The sequence below is a fragment of the Lygodium microphyllum genome, chromosome 20 (assembly GCF_053477565.2).
Source record: "Lygodium microphyllum isolate KBCC chromosome 20, Lygodium_microphyllum_v1.1.10, whole genome shotgun sequence".
Lineage (NCBI taxonomy): Eukaryota > Viridiplantae > Streptophyta > Polypodiopsida > Schizaeales > Lygodiaceae > Lygodium > Lygodium microphyllum.
The window spans coordinates 133,982,145-134,002,268 of NC_141154.1; the positions used below are offsets into that span (position 1 = coordinate 133,982,145).

General features: G+C 37.1%; 1 pseudogene; it reads left to right on the top strand.

Moving 5' to 3' along the window:
• Positions 1-17,279: 17,279 nt before the first annotated feature.
• LOC148019426 (uncharacterized) lies at positions 17,280-18,342 on the top strand (annotated as a pseudogene).
• The last annotated feature ends 1,782 nt before the right edge of the window (positions 18,343-20,124 follow it).

Consider the following 20,124-nt stretch of genomic DNA (forward strand, 5'->3'; position numbering starts at 1 on the left):
ATTTTATGAATGATTCTAAATGGTCCATAAAATCTAGGAGCTAATTTGACAACTGGATGTCTATCTACACTTTGCAGTCTACGTTTTTCTATTCTCAGCCAAACATAATCATCGACTTTGAAGTTCATGGCTTGTCTTTTCTTGTTGGATTGTTTGGTATATGATTGTTGGGCTTTAACAATCATATCCTTAACCTCATCAAAAATTCTATTATGCATAGTAGCAATATCATCAGCACTCTGAATTCTATTAGACAAAGATGCAACAGATGTAGATAATCTATATCCATAAATGACTTCAAACGGTGCTTTCTTTGTAGATGTGTGTGGTGTATTGTTATATGCAAACTGTAATAAATGCAAATGAGTGTCCCATGTCTGAGGTTTAGAGATAGTATATGCACGTAAAAGATCTAGAATGGTGTTGTTTGTGGCTTCTGTTTGTCCATTTGTTTCTGGATGAAATGCAGATGAGAAATCAATCTTTGTGCCTAGATTAGCAAACAGGGTAATCCAAAAATTGTTACAAAATCTAGAATCACGATCTGAAATGATAACTTTAGGCAATCCATGGTTAGTAAAAATAGTTTTCAAAAATAAATGTGCTGCTTGTGATGCTGTTAAAGTTTTCTTACATGGAATGAAATATGCTTGCTTACTAAATCTATCTACAACAGTCCAAATCATATCATGGTTAGATTTAGTATTTGGTAAACTAGTAATGAAATCCATAGAAATATGTTCCCAAGGTTTAGATGGAATAGACAAATGCATTAGTAATCCATACTGTTTACCATGATGTCTTTTTACTCTTTGACAAATCAAACATTCAGAAACGAAATTAGATACATCTGCATCCATATGCGGCCAATAAAAATCTTCAGTCAACATACGTAATGTAGATATGATACCTCTATGACCTTGATATGGGGGACAATGAATTTCATTCAAAACAAAAGATCGAAATGGAATAGTAACACACAGTCTCTTTTCATAAAACATAAATCCATCATTATATGACAATGAATCAACAGGAATGAAATTACTTTGAACTAATTTATGCCAATCAGAATGAAAAGTAATATCTTGGTGATATGTATCTTTCATAGCAATCAAAGAATCAAAAGATATGACAGAAATATTATGAATTGCAAGTCTTCTACTTAATGCATCAGCAACTACATTTTCTTTTCCAGGTTGGTATTGAATGATAGGATGAAAACTTTGAATAAAGGAAGCCCATTTGATATGACGGTCAGAAATTTGGGGTTGGCTAAGTAAATGTCTAATGCTTTGCTGGTCGGTCTTTATCATGAATTCTGAACCCATTAAGTAGTGTTTCCACTGTCTTAATGCTTGTACAACTGCTAATAGTTCTTTGTCATAAGTGGAATATTTCAGCTCAGAGGGTTTCAGCTTAGAACTAGAATATGCTATAGGATGATTGTCTTGCATTAGTAGGGCTCCTATTCCTGATCCGCTAGCATCGGTCACAACTAGAAAGAATGATCTATTAAAGTCAGGCAACTGTAGAACAGGGGCATTGGTTAATGCACGTTTTAGTAAGTCAAAGGATTTCTGCTGGTTTTCAGTCCATTGATAAACAATTCCTTTCTTGAGAAGTTTGATTAATGGTAAAGCAAGTAATGAAAAATTACGTGCAAACTTCCTATAGAAACTAGCAAGACCAAGGAATGAGCGTAACTCATGCACGTTTTTAGGAACAGGCCAATGCAATATTGCATCAATTTTCTTAGGATCAACTTTAATTCCTTCAGATGATACAATATGACCTAAGTACTCAATTTCTGTCTTAAAGAATTCACTCTTTTCAGGATTTGCAAACAATTGATTTTCTTTCAGTAATTGAAAAACTAATGACAAATGCTCATAATGCTCTTTCTCATTGTGACTAAACACCAGAATATCATCAAAGAAAACAATCACACAGTACTGATATTTCAAAAAGATACGGTTCATCATTCTACTAAAGGTGGCAGGTGCATTAGTCAATCCGAATGGCATGACTAAGAATTCGTAATGGCCAAATTGTGTTCTGAATGCAGTCTTAAATATGTCAGATTTATCTAGCCTCACCTGATGATATCCAGACTTAAGGTCAATTTTACTAAATATAGAATATCCTTGCAGTTTGTCCATAAGGTCATCAACTCTAGGTATAGGATATCTATTCTTTACAGTGATCTTATTTAAAGCTCCGTAGTCAATACACATACGATAGGTATTATTCTTTTTCTTGACTAAGAGTACAGGTGCACCGAATGGAGAACTGCTAGGTCGAATTAAACCTCTATTTAGTAATTCTTCAACTTGACTCTGGATTTCTTTTTGCTCTATTTGATTGTGCCTATATGGTGCTTTGCAAGGTGGTTGTGTGCTAGGTATCAAATCAATTTTATGGTCTTTTGGACGTGAAGGTGGTAAACCTAGTGGTAGGTCTTCTGCAAAATAGTCCTTAAAATATGCAAGAAATTCCTTATGCCTAGGATGCATATGATTTTCCTTTGCTTGCAATTCATTCACCCAAATGAGATATGATTTAGTACTCTTGCGTAATGCACATTTTGCTTGAGTATGCGAAAGCAGTGGAAAAACATTGGATGCATGCATACCATATAATATAATAGATTTTCCTTGAAAATTAATATTCATTGTGTGTGTGGAATAATCTATATCTGGGTTATGCTGGTGTCGCCAAGGCATTCCTAAAATAATGTCGCTTGACTGTAATGGAACAACTAAGAAATTTCTTCTTTCAATGTATGAACCAATTTGAATCTCTAAATCTTGAACTTCTTGTGTACCATTATACCTAGTGCCTAAGAATGCAGCTTTTATGCGATAATGCATAGGTACAGTCTGTAATTTCAATTCCTTTACCAATTTTACTAAAATAAAGTCATGAGTACTACCGTCATCATGTAAGATAGTCTTTTCCTTTCCATGCACCAAACATTTCATAGTCAATAATGAATGTGGAGTAGGCATACTTGGTAAAGTGTCGGAAGTAGTAGTAGTGTCATCCTCATCTTTAGTGAAATCAGGCATATCCTCATGCTCGTCTTCGTTCATGGCTCCAAGATAGTTGATATGTGCTGGTGGCTTCTTTGAATGACAATTTGCTGCGAGATGTCCAGGCTGGTGACATTTATAGCATACTATTGGCTTGGCTTTGGTTACATTATTTGCAATGGCTGGAAGTCTGGGTACATTTGGATTTGCTTGTGGAATAGGCTTAGGATTTGGATTGACATTGGATGATAATGCAGGTGGTTTAGCCCAATTCTTGCGGAAAGATGGTGAAGAGAAACGACCTGGATTAAACCTTCTAAAATTGGAATTGAATTGTTTAGATCCATAATTACCATTGGCTTGGAATTGCTGTGGTCATCTGTCTCTACCGCGTAACTTATCTTCAGTGTCATGAGCTAGTGAGATGGCGTCTTCAAGGGTAGCAGGCTTGAACATGTTTACTTCAGCGTAGTAATGCCCAAGGAGTCCAGACATATACTTCCGCTTATGTGTCGTCTCTGGTACGTCTTCAAGCATGCGTAGCTGTAGGAGTGCATTCCAAAAACGATCTGTATATTGTGGAATAGGCTCACGATCCCATTGTTGAAGTAGATCCCATTGCTTGATAGCCTTCTCATGAAATTGCGGTGGAAGGAAATTCTGCATGAACTTCTTCTTGAAAGTTCCCAAGTAGCAGGACAGTCTATGCTCTTGCGTACTACAGTCCACCAAAGTGATGCTCTGTCTACCAAATGATTAGTAACACACTTGATTTTATCTTTTTCTGGATAGGTTTCCTCATGGAAATAGTCATCAAACTAGCTAATGAATGATAAAACAGTCTTTCCTTCTCGTATGCCATTGAAAGTGCGAAATTTGAAACTTCGTTTACTTATCTTGGATTCCTTGAGAATGGTTTGAGCTTCAAGAGTGGCATCGATGGTACGTCGAATCAAATCTTTAGCTTGAGGTTCTTCTTTGTCGGTAGACGCTCTTTGTAATTTTGTCAATTGCGCTTGCAATGCTTGCCTAGCCCTTCATTCTTCTTCCAATTGCAGCATGATTAGATCCAGCTTTTGTTCCATGGTAGGCTCAGGTAGGTCGTCTTCAGCCATAAGATCATACATATGTGGGGTCGTCATCCTGTAAAACTCAATAAACATTTCTCACTCAAAATCAGGTTAGCGGGATGAGCGTAGCTCAAATTTCGGGTTACAAGGCTATGTGTTTTTGGGTATTTCTTTCTCAATTTTTAGAAAATCTGCAATATTTCATTCTTTGTATGCTAAAAATACTTCAGCGGACCTGCGGATAGGTAGAATACTTTGCCACGAACAACTTTGCAGTTCAGAGTTTCTGCGCAAGAACAACCCTTCTAGGAGTTTTGAGCACTAGTCAGTTCTGACTCCAGTTGACTAGTCTGACTTGCAGAGTTGCAGACTTAGCCGACTTAGTGAACTTGCAGAACTTGATTACAGTCGACTTGCAGAACTTGACTTCGGAGGTGCAGGACCTAAAGTTTGTTGACTTGTTTGTCTTGTCCAACTTGATGAAAGCTTAGTGATTTAAGCTTAATAGGGGGGATTAATCGTGGAAAAATGGCGCAGGATATGAGGACGTGGGCAGCCGTTTCATGCCATCGCCGAAATCTCGGGCATCCTCAGATACCTCGATGACAAGTTTTGAAGCAATTAAGCTTCTTCTAAGCTTAAGTCAAGCTTTAACTTGAGAGAGATAAGAGATATGAAGTTTTCTCACTGGTTTTTTGACGACTTGATGAAGGAGATGAATGCGTGGTCCTCCGCCTGTACAGCCTGGTCCTTCGCGATCTGAGAGTAGAAACAGGGGTTCTTGATCGCCAGAAGTCTGCCTGTATTGACGGTTCGTGACGAGATTGACTGTAGAGCCCGATCGTCCCAGGAGCTCCGCCTTCGCACGAGATGGGTAGCGATTGGAAGCTCTTGATCTCAGCTCCGCTGTGATACCACTGGTGCGCAGATCGGTCGCTGTATGCTCACGTAGGGAATCCCGGAAGGTCCCCAAGAACAATGAACTCTACTTTTTTGCACAAAAAACAATGTAAAAGCATGAACGACAAGAAGCAAGAGACCAATTGGGTTCAATCTCCCCCCATGCCTTGTGTGAGTGCTTCACAACGCATGTATTTTATGTATATTTCCATCTTCATGCTCAATAATAGCCCAATTTACAAAAATATGACAAGCTTTTAGCTTTTGAGTTTGCTTTCTACAAAAATAGGAAATGAAGCTAATGGACGGTGCCCATAGAGTCTGGCACGCCCAATCTCAATGTCCAAATAGAAATAACATATCCGTGCGCATAGGCGCATACAAAATAATAATCAATAATCAATGCCTCAATAGACATAACAAAATATAGGCGTGGCGCCTATCAAAATATAATCCAAAGGTCGAATACTCGCTAGACTCCAATGCTTTCCTCCACCACTGCTGCTATCTCTACACATCAACTGAATCATTCACAATCGTTAGTAAAATAATACAATTAAACCGACAAAAGTGAATACCTAACAGTCTTCAGCTACATAAATAAATCAACTGGTTAGAAATAAATCCTAACCTTAATTTATTATGAGTGCGCACTCTAAACTCATAAACTTTTATTAATTTAATATGTATTTTGCGGAATCACCCGCTATGGAATCACCCATGTACACACTAAATTAATGAAACACCCGAAAAGGACAGGCGTCCCCATCAACTTCTCGCACAAAGAATCCACTTTGTGTATGAGCCCCGGTCATCTAAGTTTACGGAATCCACCGTAAAACCTCACGGAATCCACTGTGGAATATGCCTCCTGGCATCAAGGGGTTAGAGAAGGAAGTTGATGATGATCAAGGCAAAAAAAAAAGCAAACAAAAAAAACCCCCTTCAAGAAAGTGACACTTAAAATCATGTGCTCCATCTTAGTCACTCTGACTTGTTGAAAAAATGCATTTAGAGAAATTATGCTATTCAAATCAATGAGATTATGCTTTTTTAAAAAAAAAGAATGCACCAAAAAGATCATGCCTAGTCTACATTACCATGAGGTTATCCATGTTATGATTAAAGAATGAAATGGCTTTCTCATACTTGAATTTGTCCTTAATAGCCATCTCACACAGCTAACCTCCTTACTCTTTCAACTTGAAATCCCTATTTGAGTGACTCAACATCTCCTTATGCATTTTAAAAAGTATGTGTGCTCAATTCATGGTGCTCTCTCAAATATTTGTGTATCTAAATGTGCACATAGTTGCAATAGGCCTCTTGTCATGCTCATGCTCGTGCTAGTCATCAACATTGCATCTTCTCGACTCCTTAGGATGGTTGTAGTTGAAATCTAGAAAGCTGACCCCAAGTGTCGGGACCTAAGACGGGCTCGACACTGGCTCTCTAGCACTAGCCGAGACCTTGAAGGCACATAAGACACCTTTTGAGATGACAAGCTCAACACATGTGTTGAGGTGACAAGCTCAACACATGTGGACATTGATGATGGACCGCCTGGTTAGATGGGTCGACATGTCTACACTTAGTACGTTAGTGGTCATTACAACTCTCACATGGCCACTGACTCATTACTTATTATATTCAGGTTGTTACACCTATTTACAGCTGGTATAGTTATAGTGCCAGTCGACTAGTGTAGTCGGTTATGCATTGTTTAACTTAGTAGGCCACTTTCCTTTATGTTGTATCTTATCTATACTTTGTGTACATTGTAAAGTGTGTGGAAGAAGAAGAAAAAACCAGTAAGAAAACGTTTTGGCCTCCATCTCTCTTCTTGTCTCTTGAGTGAGTTTCTCCTTGTGCATTCTGTGTGTGTTCGACATAGCATCTCGAGCATGTCCCCCCACACGCGATTCTTGACATGGTATCAGAGCCGCGTCACTAAGAGAGGCTGATTTCGAAGGCTGAAGCGAAGGAGAAGAAGCAAGGTTCAAGCAAGCAAGCCACGGGTAAGAAGCTCTTCCATTCTTCCACTCTCTCTCTTGGATAGTGCATGTGGAGGCACCGAAAGCAGGTCGAGCAAAAATCTCAGATTGCTGTGAGATTTGGTGTGCGAGCAGATCATTATGTATTCTGAAATTATTTTGGGCGTCTGAGGCGGTTTCAGGCCCCGTTTTAGAGTCGCAAGATTGCGGACAACAGTTTCAAGGTACATTGTGATTTCGACTATTTTGACCGAAAGTGGATGCGCAGGTTACAGATTGCGAATCTGTAATTTTTGAGGTGTTTGCAGGAAGCAAACATAAGGTTTATCTGCAAACAAGTTGCAGATTGCATGTATTGTTGAGCAGACAGTGAAAAAGGTTGTTTGGTGTATTGCTGTGCACTACAGGTCGAGGGTTGCAGAAGATTTGCTTGCTGTTTGGTATTAGTTTTGTGATAATTATGGCATAGAACAGTGGAAGCCCCATCATTGAGAATCTCGACAAGAATAACTACTCTTCATGGAAGTTCCGTGTCACGAACTTCCTTATTGGAAAAGGCCTCTACGAGTTTGTTTCACGTGAAGAAAGGGAGCCAGAGGTGAGTGATTCTCCAACTGCAGAAGAGACAAAGGCATGGAAGGAATCGAACGCAAAAGAAAAAAAGGTTATGTATTTGCTGTCTGCAGTAATTGACAATAATATGATGGGACATATTAGAAATGCAAAGAATTCATATGCAGCTTGCACCATACTTGAAAGTATGTTTTCCGTAAATACAAAGGAATGAAAGATTCAACTCAAGCAAGAGTTGAATACATTGAAGAAAGGGAAGATGTCTATCAATGAGTATGCACTGAAGGTAAGGAGCATTGTAGATGCCTTGGCAGCAATTGAGGCAATGCCCGATGATGATGATTTGGTGTCGTCTACCTTGGGTGGACTTAACAATGAAAAGGCTTGGAAGTCTTTTGTAACTTCCGTATATGTCAGAAAGCCATTTTCAGATTTCGATGAGTTGGTCTCCCTTATAATCACTGAAGAGATCAACATGCAGAGTGAGACATCTCAAAAAATTGATGAAAAGGTCCAAGCTTTCTACTCTTAACTTTAGAGGCAAGGGGAGCTTTAGAGGAAGAGGTGGATGGTAGAACAGAGGTTCTAACAAGTCTGGTATTGTGTGTCACTACTGTGGCAAAACAGGTCATATTGCAGCCCAATGTTATGCTAAGAAAGATGATATTCGCAGTGGTAAGTTACAGTAAGGAAACTATGCATCGTCTTCACGATAGAATGAGAACAAAAATGAACGTCTGTTTGTTATGCAGCATATTCTAAATGCTGTTACAGGAAATGGACTTTTCTCAATCATGATGGACAGTAAGAAGATCGTTCAAAGGACCCAAACATCAAGGGCGCTAACCTAGAGTCTAAGCTATAATAATCCTGATTTACGTTGTCTTAGGAAAACGGAATGGGACTATGCCTTATGGCAGAGAGGTCGAGCCTTGCATCCCTCTCGTTTCCCATTCTCCTTGAAGTCCTTGAACCAAGTGCAGCGTGAATCTGCTTCGACCCTGGCATTTCTGCATAAAGGAGTTCGCTTGGGGTTCGATGCTAGTTGTTGTTTAGGAAATGACCATTAGGGAAAACCCTAATTCACATCGGTCCTAAGTGGGAACGGCCAGAATACTTCTGCTACGTGGAAGACACGGAAAGTCCTAAATCGCAAACCCCATAACATTCCATGGGAGTGCCGGGCGGAGCTTTCTAGACATCCTTTCTGATGGACTGCTAAGACGTGTCCTGAAGATAATAGGTGGACACGTTACAACTATTTACATGTTTATTTTAATTAAATGAGAAAATGATAAATCCTTTGTAACAAACAAGTTGAAAAGGAGGTAACAACATCAAAGAAAAGAGATTAAAGGTATTATACATGAATCTTGCATTTTTAAAGTTTTACATTGGAATAATAATCTTATTTGGTTATTTTATTTGGATTAGGAATGTAAGGATCTTTCAAAACCAAGCAACATTGAAATTGATATTTTCAATAACATTCAAAATATAACTTTCTAGTGTTCATTGGCTTTTAAAGAATAGCAAGAGTGTAATAGCCACAAGCAACAATATGATTAGTTTCAATAATGTAAAGATTGTAGCATCACACTACTATACACTCCTTATTTATGAACTCATTACTACTTTAGAAAATTTGTATTTTTCTCTCTTTTATTGGCACTATGTATTGATATCTTCATTTTTTGAGTCTATATTGATAAATGAGATGTGTACTATGTCCTATTTGAAATTAACTAAACAAGCTCTATATAAATATCTAGTTGAGAATTTACTTTCTCATTTTCTACTTAAGAATAGACAAATATAGGCATGTGCAAAGTAGGAAAAATGTAATATCTCCAAGTTAGAGAAAATTTAGAATTACATAAGAATTTTCCTATATAGAAAAACTATCACATGTAAGAAAACTTCTCAATTTTTTCTATGTTGGAAACTCCCCACAAAGGGATATTTTGTTGCATAGGAAGGAAAAAAATAGGAATCCCTATTAATTTCCTAGTTAAATACACACATAAGTAGGGGAAGTAAATCATAGGGAAAATGGAGCATTTCCTAGATAGAGAAACGAAGAAATCATGTATTTCCTATATAGGAAATTGTAATTTTCCCTATGTAGGGAAATCACCATTTTTTCTATGTAGGGAAATTTTCCTTAGTAGAAAATATCTTATGCGATTTTTTAGTTTCTCTAATTAGAAAATGCTCCATTTTTCCTATGATTTACTTTTCCTACTTATGTGTATTTTTTACTAGGGAATTGATAGGGAATTCCTTGTTTTTACCTATGTAGGGAATGATTAAAAGTTCATTGTGTATATGTGTATGAAGTCTACCCTCCCACGACAAGACATAAATAAAAAACCAAGGCAAAAGCATGTAAAATCCATGCACATGGCAAAGCCATTGATCTCACATTCACAGCTCTAAGAAACTAGAAATTTCTCTCTTAATAGTGGCTAAACTCATCATCTTCTTAATCTTTATCCATAGTTTCAACCATTCTATAACAGATGAAAAAAATAGGAAAGAGAGAGAAAACAACTTTTACAAAGACAAGGGAAGAGAGAAATTTTTGGCACCGAACAAGAGAGAACGTGTGTATTATGGAATAAATGAGAGAAAAAAGAGGCACAAAACGCCCCATTTTTCCCAAAAGACACATAATCCTTCAATATTTTTAATAGTTCTTTGAAATATCATACATTTGTATTTGTAAGGCTTTGGCATTTATATTTTGATACATTACTAGTTGATTATTTATTTAATGGATGTGGTCCTCTCATGTAGGATCTCTTTTAAGGGATTTTGTAACAATATAATTGTTATATTCTTTACAAAAAATAAAAATTGGAGTGGAGTATATGTCTCAAGAAGTTGTGGTAGTTTTGCAATCAGGGTTAGATATGTTGCGATGACATGTACCACACCTGCTTGCCTTAATCTAGTTGCAACATGGAGCTCTTCTTCTATAAGGATTTCGTGGAGTAAGGGAATGTCTTAGAGAGATCCACCCAACTAGTGTGACTTCTCATATAATCGCAAGTATTTGGAGGAAAGTTTGAGCTATGCATACTAAGTCAATTTGGGATTTTCATAGGCCTCGTCTTTGATGTGAAATGGTTGTGAGCTAACTTTCGAGCTCCACTATTGAGACTCTCCTAGTGTATGATACTTGCTAAAATGAGCTTTCACTCTTTGTTTTCTCTTCTAGTTTTAATAATCCCTCAATTGTTTGGGAGCATTATGTTTGAATTTGAGAACCAAATGGCACTCCTGAGCTTCTGTATTGGGGATGAGTCTTAGAAGGTCATCTAAGTGATCACCATATTGCTTATCGAGGTGTTTCTACTCTTCCCAAGATAGCGAGTATGCTAAGAAGTCCTCAAATTCCTCAAGGAGGATTCCAATGTCAGAGAAGTCATAGACTCAATCAAGGAACATGATTTTATCACTTAATTCCTAAAGGCAAGTCACTCGTTGCAACATGACTAATCACAATTTTATTAAAATCAAGTCAATTCAAATAGAGAGATGCTAGTAGAAAAACAGAAAGAGAAATTTGTATTAGAGTTTGAAGGAAACAAAGGAGTGGCAAATATCACAATAAGAAATTGCACTATGATGCACAACTCAAACCTCATGACCACTCCCAAGCTAACTTCATATACATGAAAGAATTGTAATCTCACTCTCAATTGCATTCTCACTCACAATCTCAATTAGAATCACAATTGTAGTCACATTCACAATCTCAAACTCAAATTTCAAAAGAAGAGGATGATAAAGAAAACTATCCATTCAGCTTTTTTACCAAGACCACTTTACACATCTAGAATAGGCTTCTTTTAGGAATGGCTCATTTCCCAAGAAAACCATGTCAAAATTGATCCAAGCCTCCAAATCATTGCTTGTATCAAGTGACCTATCAAAAAAAAAATCAAAAGACAGTAAGAAAGATACATTTTTTTTCAACTGTTGAAAAAATATTATGTTTTTATTTTCAAAGGCTCATATCTCCAAAACAGTGAAGAATTGGACTGAACTTGTGAGGCAACAAAATATTCTCCTTGATATCCTCTTCAAACTTCGTGAGAAGAACATTGACCAAATTTTTCTCGGTTGGTTTACCATCACAAATGTTTTTCAAAATACTAAAAATGATCTAAAAATCACTTCCAAACACTATTAGCACACATGAAAAAAAAAGTTCAATATGGCTTTACAAGGGCGTATCACATTGATTGATTTTCATTATGTTGCAATGTCCTTCAATCTTCTTAGCTACAAGCTAGGCTTCAACTAAGCCAAAGGCTTTGGTCAGGTTAAGCTTGACTTGAGAGCTAGTGACTCACTTGGGCTTGTTGGTTTTGCGCTGATATCACTCTTTTATAAGGTATTAGGAGCATTTTCATTTGTAGAGTTGGTGGATTTAGTTATAATTTGGAAGTGTAGTTGTTGTGTCTCCACATAATGATGGGAAGTAGTAATTATCAAGTTAGTGAATTTGGTAAATGGAGCTATGCAAACACAATGTGAAAAATCCTAGAGTGCATCATCATTCGGCTTTGTTATTAATCTAGAGAGTCAATGTCATCTTAGTCATTAGTGCTAGTGTAATAGGGTGACATGTGGAAAGAAATTTTGTAAAATCTCATGAAAAAATAAGGGCTCCCAAATTCGCATTCCGCTCATTCCTAGATTTGAGACATCAAACAAGACTCTAGACAGGAAGAGGTAAGAAGGAGCAATCCAAGATGTCCTGCGGTTTTACCCCCTTTTAGAAAACAATAGAACCATGAAATTTGTTATGAGAGTAGTAGAGAAAAAGCTAGTGTTTGGTGCACATTTTTGCTATAATAGGGAGCTCCATGAGATCTAATACTTAGTGATTGCTTTCAAGTAGTAGTACACATTGTCTAGATAGTCCAAGTACTATTTGTCTTGGAGTTTAGGCATCAAACAATCAACTTATGACTACTATAATAACTAGGAATACACATGGCTGAAGTTTATTTGGAGTCCCATACAATGATTTTATTTATCTTCTTAGGTTCTATCAGTGCATTTGGGAGAGGTTTTAGAAATTCTCCTACCAAAAAATCATCTAAACCTATTGATGTTTGGATTGTTTGGACTATTTTCCTATTGAGCCTATACATAGCTCACCCTATCTAGTCTAGCTCTCACCTATATATATATATATATATATATATAGATTGTGATCTATATGTTATAGTTTTTGGGATTATATATTATGTGTTTCTTATCTCTCTATCGCATCTCTACATATCTTGTCTCTCTACATTTCAACATGGTATCAAATCTATCACGATTTTCTACAACCAATTTCTTGAAGAAGACTATCAAGAAGTATATCTATGTAGTATCTCTCCTATTCTTGATTCATATTCTTTTTATGCTTAAATTTTAGGAATTGTATATGTTATGAGCATCTTATGTTATGAATCTTAAGCGTAGAAGGAGTTCACTCAATCATCAGTGATCATCCTTTAGATTGCAAATATGTTGAATTGTAGATATACCTTGCTTGGACACCCTAAAAGTTTCTATTTGGGAGAATCTTAGGGAAACTTTTTTAGGGAAACTTTTTGTAATCTGCTAGGACTCACAAGCTTTCTTTCTATCAAATATGTTCTCAATTTGGAGTTATGTGTCAAAAGTTATGTTTGCTCAGGTAAATAGACTTGAAACAAGAAAACAAACAGGACAATAGCTTTTTATGCAAACTTCTATGACAAGTTTTGTCATGATAATTCACTTTTGTGTTTCTACATTTCTACCAAAATTAGTTAGATCATAATCTATTTTCGGCCAAAAAGTAAAGTGATAAGTTTTCGAGCATTGTTCATCTATGTTGGACCTATTTCTTCTCTCACACATTTTGGTGTATGCTTTTTGAACTAAACGTCTTTCCTTACAGCATAACTTCTACATACAATTTGTTGTGCTACACTTTCATCTCATCATTTCGTATATGGTGTGTGGATTCTATGATCTCATATTGTATGTATTCTCTTAGCCAACTATGTCGAATTCTATAATTGTCAATAGATTTCCTTCTGGACAACATTTGGTAACTCACTTTCGAGGATAAGGATTCCTTAGATGGAAAGTAAAGATGCTGCTAATTCTTGAAGGTGATGACTTGCATAATATTGTTTTTGGTAATTATGAATGTCCATCTCAACCAATTGATCAGGCTCACAATAATATCCTTTTAACTAAAGGACTTATCTTTGAAGAATCGCAAACTATTTATAATGAGTGGACAGACATGACAAAGCAACTCATTGGTATATTCTTTATACTCTTCAAGAATTTGTTATGTTTAATGTATGTCATCTTTCAACCTCACAAGATACATGGGAGTATATGATAGCAAATTTTGATAATAAATCTATTACAATGATGCTTTATCTTTATAGTCAACTCACTGAGTTACAATACAACATCAAAACTTCTATGACAACACATATTGAATCATTCAAGAACATTATCAATCAACTTTCTAATGCTATCACACGAAAGAAATTTGTAACATAGCTTCTTGATACTATAGAGGATCCTGCTTATGATAATATTATTACCATATTATCTAACAAAGATGGGATCAATTTTGATCAAGCTTGTATATCTTTGATTGAATATTCACAATGATATGAATGATGACACACAAATCAAGAAATAGTTATGATCTCATAAGACAACACACAGTCAAAATAGATTGATCAAGCTTAGTTGCTAGAAGGCATCCCTTTCCATGCTCTACACGTAGGAGTCGTTATGGTGGTAACTTATATTGTCCCAAGTTTTTTAACATACATTATTCTTATTGCAATAGAAATAGTCACCCTACGAATGTTTGCTAGGAAAAACAATATAATGAAGAACATGGTATTACAAAAACACAACCATGTTTATCTAGAGACTATTCTCCTTATGACTATTGAAAAAAGAGTGATCATCCAACCCATCTATGTTTCAAGTGGCATTTTGATTCAAATCATAGTAGAGCATATGTTGCTACACATGACAACACTACTGAAGTTACCATGACATTGTAGTGCCATTGTGCATACTCTTTATAGGCACCATACAATTAACATATGCACATACACCTCCTCAAACCTCTTGGTCATCCTTGTATATACATATTCAGTTTCACTTCACATGCATAGATGCACTTTACATGCACACAATAATCCTTCTTGATCAAGTTTGTACATTTATATATAGGCGCTTGGGTTCTTTCCTTGTGCTTTAGAATGGTCTTCTCATCCACAGCTAGAGACCTTTGTTTGAGTGGGAGTGTTGGAGCTATATATAGCTCACCCTATCTAGACTAGGTCTCACCTATATATATGTAGATTGTGATCAACATGATAGTCTTTGGGAGTGTATATGGTGCATCTTTTCTCTATCACGTCTCTACATATCTTGTCTCTCTACATTTCAACATTTCCTTGGATGTACAATAGATTTTACATGTAATAGATGCAGATTCTGAATCATTGAGATTTGTTTTAATATTGTGTAAAGGCTTTGGAAGACTTGGCAGAAGGTTTTATGATTGATTCATGATATATGGACATGTCTTGAAGAGACTTTCATTTCCAGCTTTCTTGGGATTTATTTGAATCTCTTGCCTATTCTTTTTCTTCTCTTCTATCTCCTATTCTCTACTTTCTTCTCTCTTAGATCCCTAGTGGATATGACCTTTCAACTAAAACTCCTTCGACAATGGATTAAACCACTTGAATAAATTAGGGTTATACTGAAGTGAACCAAAGCCATCCAGAAGTGTCGTGTTTTGGGTAAGTCAAAATACATATGCACGGACATGAAGCACCATACTTCCTACTCCTACCCTACTAGCCACATGTAGAGCTTCTTCTACAAGGGGTTTATCATACAAGGAATGTTTTTGGATGGTGCTTGAAACCTCAACATCATGGACGATTGATAACACTCGTAGGGATGTAGAAGTGACATATATGGGGCCATGCAAATAGGTTCAAAGACATTTTCTTTGCTTGGCTATCTTCATTAGCTAGTGGAAAATTTTAGCTACCAAAGTATGGTTAGAATGCCATTCATGCTCAAGGGAACCTTGTCATTTCCCTTTTCATTTTATTACTTCTAGTTTTTTCTTGTTCATCTCATGTGGTAGTGTAGAAAGAGGGAATTAAACAAAACTCTGAAGCTGTGGCTTTTAGCATACCTTTCATGAGTTCTTTAGTAATGGTCATATACAGAGAGCAAGTGTATTGATGCTTGTCCTACATCAATGGATTTTCTATGAGCTATTTGTGTTCATCTGTTGGTTTCCGAATGTTGTTGTAAATATATGCATGCATAAGCGATGTCAGCTTTGTATCTAGCTAGACTAAACACTTTATTGTTGGCTCATTGGTTTGTTTTGCTATCTTATTAGCCATTTTCTCAAGAGTTGTTTTCATGTGCCTAGTCTTTAGGTGCATTAGGGGTATTGGATGTGATGAAGATGTTTTTTGAAACATCACTTCTGAGAGTAGATTGACAAGGGTTTGTTCATTTGTGGATGTGATCTCTAACTATCAAGATCCCCATTGGAAAGTAGTACTAGTTGAGTCAAAGGAGTAGTTACTTTCATTTGTTCAGGTTGACTACTTGATCAAATCCTTATCCTAGTCAAGTGTGGCAATTTCCATGCTTGGTCTTAATGGGTTTATTTATGTAGGTTGAGCAATTGCACGAGGCTACTATTGCTAGGCTTCCTATTTTTGCTTAGATGAAGAGTTCTTACAAGACTTGGGACTCCTAAATGGGCTAATTGGTGCCTCTAGTTGCATTGCTTCTTGATGGTGATTTTTTTTATCATTTGAGCATTCATGTGGAGTTAGAGTAGTACTACCCTGTACCTTAATCAATCTAGACCAATTTTCCTTTTTCTGATAGTTGAAGCTTGGCTTCTTAGTTTCTATCTTGGCTAGCTCCTCGGGGAAGTTACTATATGTATATCCTCTACATCACGTGCATTGAAGGCCTATTTATAAATATCCTCTACATCACGTGCATTGAAGGCCTATTTATAAATATCCTTATCTATTATTTTTTCCTAAATAAAACATAGAACTTGTCTATTCAATTTGTAAATAATTCCTTTATATTACACCCTTTTGTATGTAAAAAAAGTATAAAATTTTAAAAATATCTTATTTTGAACTCACATGATGCACATATATATTCATGAGTAACTTACCCAAGGCTAGCTCAACCTTCCAAGTGGTTTTTATCCTGGATTGTAATTCATGTTTAGGTTGTTTCATTTGTCTCCTTGATTTGGGTGAATGCTGGACTATAATAGACAAAGACAGTGATGTAGGTGGGTTGGATAACCAAATCCATTGGTTTTTTGCGTAATATCCTTGATTTGATACCAACTCTTTGAGACCCATCATTGCATTGTGCTAACTCTCCAATGGCATTTATGTTGATATTGTGGAGTATCCCAACAACCGAGTAATGGCTAGAGGCCGATCTTGACCATAAGAGTTCTTGCCCTTGTATTGAGCCCTGATAAAATGGAACAATAGCGACTTAAGAGGGTAGGTGGTTTGGGAGACACGGGGTAGTTTCATTTTCTAATTTGTCCATGCCCATCTTATGTTTTATTTTCTCTCATGTCTACTTGAGCCATGAGCCATCCAGCTTCTTCACGCCAAACTCCTCACTCTCATGTGTACAAGGATGCATATATGCAACCTAAGTTTACTCCACAACATGTTCAGATGGAGCATATGTTTCAGGCGATGTCCAACATGTTGTTACAAGTTAACCACACTAACCAATCCCTTCTCAATTTCCTATCATCTAGTGTCACACAATCACCGACTTGATCCCAAGATTCGACCCAAGTCATTTTCAAGATTACCCACTGAGGACGTGCTGATGTGGCCGAACCATTTTGAGAATGTGTCAAGCTACTATAATTGGTCCGAGGAATGCAAAGGCATGGAGGTCTGCACGTTGATGGAGGATGTTGCTTCAACCTGGTTCATCCACGAGCAATAAGAAGATATTAAATGTGATTGGCAGGTTTTAAAAGCATTGCTGATTCAAAATATTGCACACCAAAATATTACTCAAACAACACTATAGCAAGTCAATGCTTTGAAGCAACAACATCTTGAACCAGTCACATAATTTGCAGTCAAGATGAACTAGCTACTACTACTACCGGCATATTCTACAATGTCTGAAGACATGAAACTATTTTTTCTTTGGCCTCACCTCCATCATGACATCTCCAAACGGGTTCGAGATCAAGGTCCAACCTCTTTTCATACTGCAATCCAGATTGCACAGCGTATTGAAGCCTCTACAAACCTTGATGCTCCAATAACCCTTGTCCCTTAGCCAACTACACACCGTCACATAGTCGAGTCCATGCCCATGGACATCGACATTCATAATTCCCAAGTGAGTTCCAAAAGAGCATTGCTTGAAGAACGGGATGCATAGGGCCGATCAATGTGCTTCTATTGTAGCAATTATGATCATGTTTGACGGCACTGCAGACAGCTTTGAGCACGACAACATCACCAGAATGCCCAAGTACAACATGCGGATGCTACTTCTTTGGATGAGCTGCCACGGGAATCGTCTAGGCAGGACATTGGTGGAAGAGCATCCTGTGCAAGTTCAAGCCGCCACATCTTCCAGCCACATGGTGTGTTCTACATTAGCCCATATAGCTAACACCTCTCAAAAAGTACTTTTGGATTCAGGCAATAGTATTTCCTCCATTAGTGAACAATTCGTTCAAGAATTAAGTATACACACATCCACAACACCCCTCATCAAGGTCTTGTTTGGTGATAACCAAAAGGTCTACCACTCACGTTCACAAGCCCGTTGTACTTTCTTTCTAGCTCAGTGTGAAGTGCCTTTTTGGGTAAAAGGGGGTGCCTTATGGTAGCACCCCCACCAATTTTTTTTGTGAAGAACAAGGAGGGCAGTTTTACATGCTCACCAAGAAAGAAAAAAAGGCACTAGTGCTGCACGACGACGAATTCATGAGGGCAGGGAAAGGTATATGGCACTTCAATGCAACCCCATAAACCAATTGCAGCAATGATCTACATTCTTTCTTCGCTTCCAATTGCTACCTCTGGCCCCTGAAACGGCTGCCCAAATCAAAAGATCAGACACCAGTCTTTCTCTCTCCTCCCTCTCTCTCCCCTAAGAGATAATTCATGTGGAAGAAGCCTGATTGGTGAATACTTGTCCGACGTGGTACTGGATTGCTTTCAAATCGACTTAGGGCTGAATATGGATGATTAGAGATGGATTGAGTATTAATGGTGGTCTAATCTGCTATCCCGAATCCCGTTTTAGAAACCCGCAACCATAAAAAACCTTGTAATTCTATTTTATAAAGGAAAAAATGCTTCTTTTTGAGGTTTTATTGGTCAAATGGTATTCATATCGGATGAAAATTGGTAGGAATGTTTTTTGATGATTCTATGTCAGAAAAATAAAAAATACATAATGCCATAATTCTAAAAATAATTTTCTAAAACTTAAAAAACATGGATTTTATCAAGAAAATGGAATTTTTGTCATTTTGGGTTTTATAAGAAGGATGCATATGGGATGAAATGTGGGGAATGAGTATTTCTGATCTTTTGGTTGTGCACGTCATATAGGATGAGCTTTTGTTTAAGGTTAGGATGCTAGTAGCATGATTAAGTTCGGTGCTACTCTCTAGCAATGCAGCATTAACGAATAGATTGAAAATCATTGAAAGGCTGATTTTACACTCCACTTTGATGTTTTATTTTAAAATGAAATGTTTGTGCACAATAGGAATCCATGTTTGCACTTTTCATGCCACATGGTATAAAATCATGGATGCATAGTACTTGTATGCTGAACATTGACCAACACTGAGAGTGTGAGGAAGTCCTTTGCTATAGATTAGATGAGCGGTTCCTTGGGGTAAGTTTAGTGATGAAATATGAACTCCTAGATCGTTCGATAAATCAAAGAGTGGATTATGTATCGTGTGTCTTATGTGTGGAGGCAGCGCATCAAAGAGCCAATCTTGAAGATGTAGGAGAGCTGCAGTGAGGCCGTAGTGTTTCAGCCGAGAGTTTGCCTCTTGTGTATGTGATACATGGTATATTATACCAATGTGTATGGGATCTCAACAAAATATTAGTGAGTTTGGGAATCTCCCCATTCCCATTTTTTGAATACCAAAAAGGTGCCACCCGAATAACATGCCCATAAGTTTCTCAATGTAACGTGTCCATTTGTTATCTTCAGGACACGTCTTAGCAGTCCATCGGAAAGGATGTCTAGAAAGCTCTGCCGACACTCCCATGGAATGTTATGGGGTTTTTGATCTAGGACTTCCCGCGTCTACCATGTAGTGGAAGTATTCTGACCGTTCCCACTTAGGACCGACCTGAATTAGTGTTTTTCCTATTGGTCATTTCCTAATGACAACTAGCGTCGAACCCGAGCGAACTACTT